General features: G+C 37.1%; 1 pseudogene; it reads left to right on the forward strand.

Annotated features, from left to right (window-relative positions):
* Window positions 1–4230: 4230 nt before the first annotated feature.
* LOC118987005 (peptidyl-prolyl cis-trans isomerase A-like) lies at window positions 4231–7981 on the forward strand (annotated as a pseudogene).
* Window positions 7982–9200: the final 1219 nt, after the last annotated feature.

Genomic DNA, 9200 nt, shown 5'->3' on the forward strand with positions numbered 1-9200 from the left:
TTTTCCATCTCTGTGCTTTTTATCAGTCTCATTGTGGGTTCTTCTATAAATCCTTGGTTATGACACTTCTGTTTGGCTACTCTTCAGTTAATTATTCAGGTTGATTGTTCTATATTTTAGTTGTACTTTAAGTTTGGTCCTGGGAGGAAGTGAGCATAACTTCTACACACTCTGCTGCCATATTGAATTGTCAGGGTTATTCTTGACAAACAAACTAGCCAACTCTGTTACAGAGAGACAAAGAACAAATAATTAAAATCAAACATGGAAAATAAGGCAGCATTTGTCCATGAGTTCATTACAAGGCTAAGGGTCAGATGCAACTGGAAGACACATTACCTAAAATGGCCTTAAGTTGAAGAAGAGTGAAAAGAGCAGATAAAGTTGTCAAAGGGAAGAAAGGCACATTCATTTCTTCATTAATTCCAAAGGACCAGACAAAGACATCATAATAGAAATGGAAAAACAAAATCAGTGGCTAAAAGAGTACAAACAAATAAGCAAACAAGCACCCCCGCACCCACTGCTGCCAGAAAATATAACAGGACAAGGTTTGAGATTTGAGTCCGATTAGTTGTTTGAATTTTGGTTTTAAAAAAAGAGGGTATGCTCTAAGGAAGTCCCTTAGGTGGTGGTACCTGGTGAGGAAAGCAGGGGTTGGAATAGCTTTTTACAGGAGTCACACTGGCCTGGACAACATTACCACATGGAGACAACTTTGTGGTTAGGACATAAAAGACACTTCATTTGTAGTTAATACAGAAATGTCACAAAAATTGGTCATAAACAGAAAATGCAGAAAAGAAACCCCAGAAGCATAGATAGTCCCAAAGAAGTTGGACCCAAAGAGGAACACACCAAAGCACATCGTCATTAAGTTATCCAAGATTAAAGATAAATAGAGAATCCTAAAAGAAGCAAGGGGAAAGGAGGCAGAACCTACAAAGGGGTTCCCATTTATACTATGAGCTGATTTCTCGAAAGAAAACTCACAGGCAAGAAGGGGCTGGAAAGAAGTGTTTGAAGTCATGAAAGGCAAGGACCTACATCCAAGATTACTCTATCCAGCAAAGGTTTCATTTAAAGTGGAAGGGCAGATTCCCAGATAAGGTCAAGTTAAAGTTCATCATCACCAAGCCATTACTATATGAAACATTAAAGGGACTTATCTAAGAAAAGGAAGATAAAAATATGAACAGTAAAATGACAATAAACTCACAACTATCAACAAATGAACCTAAAAAAGAAAAACAATGAAAACAAAAACTAAGCAAACAACCAGAACAGGAACAGAAACAGAGAAATGGACATGACATGGAGGGGTTTCAGTGGGGAGGTGGGAGAGAGGATTGCAGGGGGAAGTGTACACAGAAGAAGAAGCATAATTAGTAGGCATGAAATAGATGTGGAGAGATAAAAATGGTATGGGAAACAGAGGACTCAAAGAACTTATATGTACTACCCATGGACATGAACTAAGGGGAGGGAATGCTGGAGGGTTGTGGGGGCAGGTGGAGGAGAGATAAAGGGGGAAAATTGGAAAAACTGTAATAGTATAATCAATAAAAAACACTTAAAAAGAAAAAATAATAAAATGGTAGAGACCCCCAAAAATTTATGTAGCACATTCTCAGACTATAATGAAATAACATTAAAAAAATATATAGAGATAGTAAGAATGTAAGTAAATAATAAACAACAATGTAGAATGTTAAAAACTCTCTGAAGTTACTCCCAGGTGAAGGAGGAAATGTAATATGAAAATGACAGGGAAGGGAGGTTGGGAGAGGTGATAGAAGAAGATTTGACTTGGGGTGGTAAACACACAATACAATGCATCAACAATGTGTTGTAGAATTGTATGGCTGAATCCTATAAATTTTGTTAATCAATGTCATCCCAATAAAGTCAATAAAATAAATTTCAAAAATAAATACATAAAATGAAAATATAAAAAATAATTTTATAATTCTGCCAGTGTATGGAATAAAGAACTTATCACTGTAAATATCTGTATTAATATATAAGAAATAGAGAGTAAGAGAAATATAACAAACATCTCTGAATCCCTTTAAAGGGAAAGCAACCCCCAAAATATAGAAATAGAAGAGCCAAATAAAAGTCATAAAAATAGAAAAGACACAAAGGGACATTTGTTGAACAAACTAATAGTTGTTTCTTTGAACTATTAGCAGAATTTTTGGCCAAATGACTTACAAAAAAAGAAAAACACAAAATAAAGAATAAATCAGAGATGAAAAAGTGGATTTTTTGACAAATTATTCAACTCTTTATTATATGTAAGACCAAAAAAGTTTAATAACAAATAGAAAAGTCAAAACACTTATGACTGTGTGCCTTTCTCTGTTTCTGTAGCACCCTGTATATATCCCTATGAAAACATTTATTGTACTATATTTTAATCATGTATTTATATGTCTGTCTAATTGTATTAACCAGGCTGCTGTCAGGGAACAGATGGCACCCTCCAAAAGGTCTTATTAAAAAGATTAATAAAGGGACTATTTGCAGTAATACTCACAGAATTAAGGGAACCAACAAAGGAGGCTGAAGCACCCTGGGGCTACCAACAGCAACAAGTCAATATCTTCCCAGTATTAAAGGGCAAGGAGCAGGAATGGTGTTAGGAATGGAGAACATGGCAAGAACTGGAACTGTGAGAGAAGGGCTGCCTGACAGGAGTTGTGATAATAGGTAGGAGAATGAAGCCACCACCAAACACAGCCTGGGATGCAGAAGCCCAGGGAATAAACACACTAATCTCTCATACTTCAGCACTTCTCATTTGCTGCTATTCCTTCCAAAGATGAAATCTTACTTGAAGCCAGAGGGCAGATGAGCCTTGGTGACTAAGTCCATGGAGTCAATGTCCCAAGGCACAGAGCAGTGCAGAGAAGGACAGAGTATTAGTGGAGTCAGACTGAGAGGACCACAAACAGACTAACCTGCACCTTCTGTAATATGGCTATGGAGTCCATGAGAATGGAGACTGTGCCTGATTAATTTCTGTTTCATCAGCACTTAGGAGCAATGATTCAAAAATTATTTTGTTGAATGAATGAATATTTGAATTGAATGAGTTATCATTCTCAGATACATGCTAATGAAACAGGTAACTGAGTAGCTATGAATGAAGTTGTATTTATACAGATATATACAATACCACCTATATGCAGGAAAGTTAGTTTTAATGGATTGTTCACAGAGAAAACAATATAAAAAGCATATTAAAATAATATGCTCAATTATACCTCAATAAAGCTGAAAGAAAAAATAAATATAAATAAAATAATATAAAATCAAGTTCCTGGCTCTGATTGGTTCACTGGTGAATTTTGCCAAGAAACAATCTTTCTAATTAAGCAATCTGTCCAAAAGTACAGAAAAGGACATACCACAGGTGGCAAACACAAGGTCCATGGGCCAAATCTAGCCCTTCACCCTGTTTTATCCTGCCCAGCACTTGTTTCTACCCAGTGGTGGTGCCAAGCTCTTGCTTAACAGTTAAGGAGTAGTTACATTTACACAGTCCTAAAATTACATTCGGCCCTTTGAAGGCAACTGCGAGGCTGATGTGGCCCCTGGAGAAAATGAGTTTGACACTCCTGGGATATAGTACCAAATTTGTTTTATGAAGCAAGTATATTTTTATTTAAGTGCTTAAAAACAACACTATCAAGAAATAAAATAATAAGTTAGTTTTATGAATATGGGCACAAAGATTTTTTTAAATATGGCAACAAAAAGAATACAATACAACAAAACAGCTGTGAGCTAGATATAAAAATGTTATAACCTTAAAAATACTTTCAACACAAGATATCACCTTAACGGATAAACTCTAAAAATTATATTTATTTATGTCTTCATAAAATATAAATTGAATGCCAAATATGTATCAGGCACTGTTCAAGGCACTGGGGATACAACAGTGAACAAGATGGGGAAAAAACTAGGCCCTGGCTGGCGTAGCTCAGTGGATTGAGCACAGGCCTGCGAGCCACACGATCACGGTTCAATTCCCAGTCAGGGCACATGCCTGGGTTGCAGGCCAGTTCCTGGCAGGGGACTCTCAAGAGGCAACCATACATTGATACTTCTCTCCTTCTCTCCTTCCCTTCCCCTCAAAACAAAGGGGGCAGCTAAAAGTGATAATTAGTCAAAAGATCAAATTGTTTAAAGCCAGATATAAAACAATTTTTTAAAAAGATGGGCAAAAACAGCTTTCTTGGAGCTTCCATTCTCATGGGGGGAGAGGTAAGTAAGGCACTAACTCACTAGAATAGGTTCATATGATGTTGAGTGCTCTGAAGAATATACGACAGTGATATATTAGAGTGTGACCATAGGTGAGTGGTCACATTAGATAAGGGTATTAAGAAAGGCCTGTCTGGGTATCTTCGAGCTGAGGCCTAATATTTCAAAAAATGTAAGAAGACATTTCTTAAAATTTAAACCTCCCATTGGCTAAACAAAATAAAAAGGCATGGGAAATTCCCTTTCTTGACAGAATCACTATACAAACCTAAAATCAAGAGCCAGAGGCACAGGAGACACCCTATTAAAAACACAAATATGACATGATGTCTCTCTTATCAGGCTAAATTAAAGTTATGGTAAAATGAGATTGAAGAAGGAAAAGAAATGTGTTAACAGGAATCTAAACAACAAAACAAACAAGCAAGCAAAATATGACCAATGACACTCAAATACAGAACAGGCTGACAGGGTCCAGAGGGGAGAGGGGAGAGAATCATAGGGGAAAAGGGGATGGACTCACATGAACAAGTATAAAGGACACATGGACAATAACTAAGGGTGGGGGGCGGAAATGGGAGGGAGGTGGGGAGCACTGGGCAGGGGGTGGGCAGGGCTGGGACTATAAGACAGAAAACTGTACTTAAACAAGAATTAAATTAAAAATGATTAAAAATAAAAAATAAACTTAATAAAATATGTCATGAAAAAAAAGAAATGAGTTATAAATATTTGGAAGAAATAGAAATACCACTTCTCTAAAATGACAGGAATATATAAAGAAGTCTGTCATCAATATACAATTCATTAAAAATTGATATGTTGAACAAAGTAATATAACTGACAAAACCCAGTTGTTTCACTAATAAGTGACACAAGGATAGACAATATAACAAAAAAAAGAGATTCACAATAATGACAAAATATTAAATATTTGGTTATTCACTCAATTTGAGAGAAAAATATTGAAAGAAAATTATAAAATATCAGTGGAAAAAGCACAGGAAGACATGCATAAATGATGCTATTTACTGAGAAGAAAAAATACTTAGATATCAAATACTATAATTGCAGATAGGTTTACACATAAATTTAATGTAGTACATATAAATTTCATTTAATTTATATGAAAGCCACTGAGTAAAATTTTACAGATTTTAACAAGTTGTTAGAAAAATTCTTCTGGAGAATACAATTACTATAGACTCATTCTTTCAGATTTTTAAACAATTCCAGTTAAGATGGAGATGTAGGTAAACATTCTCACTTCCTCACACAACTACAGCAAAAATTGCAACTAAACTACAAAACAGCTATCACCCAGAACTGTGAGAAGATCAAGCTGTAGAGAAACCTGGCAACCAAGGAATTAAAGAAGCCACATTTATTCAAACAGGTAGGAGGGGAGGAAATGTGGAGATGCAGAGAGGCAGAGACATGAAATGAGCAGTCCCACAACCACATGTGGTAGATAAAAATAAAAAGGGATATCTAGGGAGTGAGGGATCCCAGCCCCACACCAGACCACCCAGCCCAGGGTTCCAGTGCCAGGGAGATAAGTCCCCATAACTTCTGGCTGCAAAAACCAGTGAGAGTGTGGGCAGTGGAAGAAACTGCAAGATTCACAGGTATCTCCTCTTAAAGCATCCTTAACAGACTATGACTCATGCAGACTCACTCTCTCTGGACACCAGCACTGGGGCAGTAGCTGAAAGGACACTAGTGGCATACAGGGAGAAACTGAAGTGTCTGGCATCTGGGCAAGTGCTGGGGCAAAGCTTCCTCCTGGAAAAAACTCCAAAGTATAGGCAGCATCCAATGTCCCTTTTCTGAGCCCTCACTCACACAGAGCCACATATCTGAGATTCCATCAACCTGGTTCACGTGGGTTACCCCACCCAGGTGACTACCTTAGGCTCCCCACCCCTTTCTACTTATAGGTGTGCTTTTCTACAATAGGCCATGCCACTAAGAAAAGGAGTCAAAGCAGCTCTACCTAATACATAGGAATAAACATAGGGAGGCTGCCAAAATGTGGAGACAAAGAAAAATGGCTCAAATGAAAGAACAGATCAAACCTCCAGAAAAAGAACCAAACAAATGGTGATAAGCAATCTATTAGATGCAGAGTTCAAAACACTACTTATTTGGATGCTCAAGGAATTCATTAGGTACATCAACAGCATAAAATAGACCCAGGCAGAAATAAAGTTTACACTAAGTGAACTAAAGAAAAATTTACAGTGGAGGGGATGAAGCTGAGAATAAAATCAATGATTTAGAACATCAGGAAGAAAAAATATCCAATCAGAACAGCAAGAAGAAAAAGAATCCAAAAAAATGAGGATAAGGTAAGGAACCTCTGGGACAACTTTTAATGTACCAACATTTGAATCATAGGGGTGTCAGAAGGAAAGAAAGAGTAAGAAATTGAAAACGTATTTGAAAAAATAATGAAAGAAATCTTCCTTACTTTGGTGAAGGAAATAAACATACAAGTCTAGGAAGCACAGAGAGTCCAAACATGTTGGATGCAAGGAGGTCTACACCAAGATGCATCATAATTAAAATGCCAAAGGCTAAAGAGAGAGAATCTTAAAGCAGCAAGAGGAAAGCAGGTAGTTACTTACAAAGGAGTTCCCATAGGACTAAACAGCTGATTTCTCAAAAGAAACTTTGCAGGCTAGAAGGGATTGGTAAGTATTCAAAGTGATAAAAAGCAAGGACCTACAACCTAGATTACTCTATGCAGCAAAGCTATCATTTAGAATGGGAGGGCAGATTAAGTGCTTCCCAGATAAGGTCAAGTTAAAGGAGTTCTTCATCACCAAGCCATTATTACATGAAATGTTAAAGGGACTTATTTAAGAAAAAGAAGATCAAAACTGTGAACATTAAATGGCAATAAATGCACAATTATCAACAATTGAAGCTAAAAAACAAACTCAGCAAACAAGCAGAACAAAAACAGGGTCATAGATATGAAGATCATTTGAAGGGAGAAGGAGAGAGTGGGGGAAAAGTTATAGGGATTAAGAAGCAAAAATTGGGGCCTTGCAGGTGCTGCCACCTTGCACCTCCCCGTGCCCAGCCATAGTCAACCCCACCATGTTCTTCAACATCACTGCTGATATCAAGCCTTTGGGCAATATCTCCTTCAAGCTGTTTGCAGACAAAATTCCAAACACAGCCAAAAACTTTCATGCTCTAAGTGCTGGAGAGAAAGGATTTAGTTATAAAGGCTCCTGCTTTCATAGAATTATTCTGGGATTTATGTGCCAGGGTGGTGACTTCACACACCACAATGGCACAGGCAGCAAGTCCATCTACACAAGTCCATCTACAGGGAGAAATTTGATGATGAGAATTTTGTCCTAAAGCACACAGGTCCTGGCATCTTGTTCATGGCAAATGCTGGACTCAACACAAATGGTTCCCAGGTTTTCATCTGCACTGCCAAGACTGAGTGACTGAATGGCAAGCATGTGGTCTCTGGCCAGACGAAAGACGACGGCATGCATGTAGTGACAGCCATGGAGCGCTATGGGTCCAGGAATGGCAAGACCATCAAGATGATCGCCATCACTGACTGTGAACAACTCTAATACATTTGACTTGTGTTTTATCTTAACCACCAGACCATTCCTTCTGTAGCTCAGGAGAGCACCCCTTCACCTCCATCTGCTTGGAATGTTCTATAATCTTTCTGCCCTCATCACAGTTCATTGGGTTTCATGTTTTCCTTACCCCTTCCAAGTCTAGCTGGTTTGCAGTTAAGTTTATTATGAAATAAAAACTAAACAACAACAAAAGTACAAATTGGTATATACAGAGTAGACAGGAGGTGTTAAGAATGGTATACAAAGGGGGAAGCCAAAGACCTTACATACATGACCCATGGACATGAACTAAGAGGTTATTGCTGGAGGGAATGGGAGTACCAGGTGAAGGGAAGCAAAGGGGAAAGCTGGGATGACTGTAATAGCATAATCAATAAAATGTGTTTTTAAAAATTCAAAATTAAAATTAAATTAAAAATATTTTACAGAATTATCAAAACTATATTTGGCCTTTAAATGCTAATGTCATATTAACATTCAATGATAGAATTAATTTTTTAATAAATCAACATATGGCTACTCATAAACTATTATACTATAATAAACAACTATTAAAGTCAAAGCTCATCCTTCTCAATAGAAAAATAGGTAAGCAAGTGTGATATGCCACCATGATGTACTTACATATTGTGTATTATTTCCACTGTTTAGCTATTATAAATATTGTTCCTATTTATTTATTCTTTCTTTTATGTCCCTTGCTCTAGGGGACATATCAGTAAAAAGATTGCTGCGTGGAATATCTGAGATTTTTCTGCCAATGCTCTCCTCTAGGGCTTTAATGGTTTCACAGCTTATATTTAAGTCTTTTATCCACCTTGAATTTATTTTGGTGTATGGTGTAAGTTGGTGCTTGAGTTTCATTTTTTTTGTGCATAGCTGTCCGGTTCTTCCAACACCATTTGTTGAAGAGGCTATCTTTACTCCATTTTATGTTACTGCTCCCTTTGTCGAATATTAATTGACTGTAGAGACTTGGGCTTATTTCTTGGCTCTCTGTTCTATTCCATTGGTCTATGTGCCTGTTTTTATGCCAGTACCAGGCTGTTTTGATGACAGTGGCCTTGTAATATAGTTTGATATCAGGTATTGTGATTCCTCCTACTTTGTTCTTCTTTCTCAAAATTGCGGCTGCTATTCGGGGTCCTTTATGGTTCCATATAAATTTTTGAAGTGTTTGTTCTATGTCTGTGAAATGTGCCATTGGTACTTTAATAGGTATTGCATTGATTCTGTAAATTGCTTTGGGTAGTATGGACATTTTGATGATGTTAATTCTTCCAATCCAAGAACACGGTATAT

The sequence above is a fragment of the Sturnira hondurensis genome, unplaced genomic scaffold, assembly GCF_014824575.4.
Source record: "Sturnira hondurensis isolate 20B ecotype Veracruz unplaced genomic scaffold, ASM1482457v3 Scaffold0004786, whole genome shotgun sequence".
NCBI lineage: Eukaryota > Metazoa > Chordata > Mammalia > Chiroptera > Phyllostomidae > Sturnira > Sturnira hondurensis.